Source organism: Octopus bimaculoides, chromosome 29, assembly GCF_001194135.2.
Source record: "Octopus bimaculoides isolate UCB-OBI-ISO-001 chromosome 29, ASM119413v2, whole genome shotgun sequence".
NCBI classification, from domain to species: domain Eukaryota; kingdom Metazoa; phylum Mollusca; class Cephalopoda; order Octopoda; family Octopodidae; genus Octopus; species Octopus bimaculoides.
Genome location: NC_069009.1, coordinates 6,547,789 through 6,548,589, shown reverse-complemented (window position 1 = coordinate 6,548,589; position 801 = coordinate 6,547,789).

Below are 801 nucleotides of genomic sequence, written 5' to 3'. Positions count from 1 at the left end.
TATATATATATATACACACACACACACGTGAATGAGTCTCTGTATCTATCTGTGTGTGTCTCTGGGTGTATATATATGCATATATATATGTATGTATGTATATGCGTGTATATGTGTATACATGGATCTATGGCAATATATGTAGACATGATAAGAGTAATATAAGGGCTTCACATTGCATTATCAATGACTCATTTTACTAATTCTTTCTAGTAATGGCTTTGCTTGTCTATGAGAAAGGCAGTCACTACACATACATACATACATACATATATATATATATATGTGCGCACACACACACACACACACACATATCCATACTCACACTGAATTTTTGACTACACTACGTTACAATGTAATCTGAGAGCACACGCACATGCACACAAGCTTATATAAGCACACTACTAACTGAAGAAAATGACAAATTATGAAAGGTATTTTAAGACGAAATATATATTATAATGATGGAAAATATATTTTATATTGATGTATATATATATATATCATCATCATCATCGTTTAACGTCCGCCTTCCATGCTAGCATGGGTTGGACGATTTGACTGAGGACTGGTGAAACCGGATGGCAACACCAGGCTCCAATCTAATTTGGCAGAGTTTCTACAGCTGGATGCCCTTCCTAACGCCAACCACTCAGAGAGTGTAGTGGGTGCTTTTACGTGTCACCCGCATGAAAACGGCCACGCTCGAAATGGTGTCCTTTATGTGCCACCCGCACAAGAGCCAGTCCAGGGGCACCGGCAACGATCTCGCTCGAAAAACCTCATGTGTCACTCGCACAA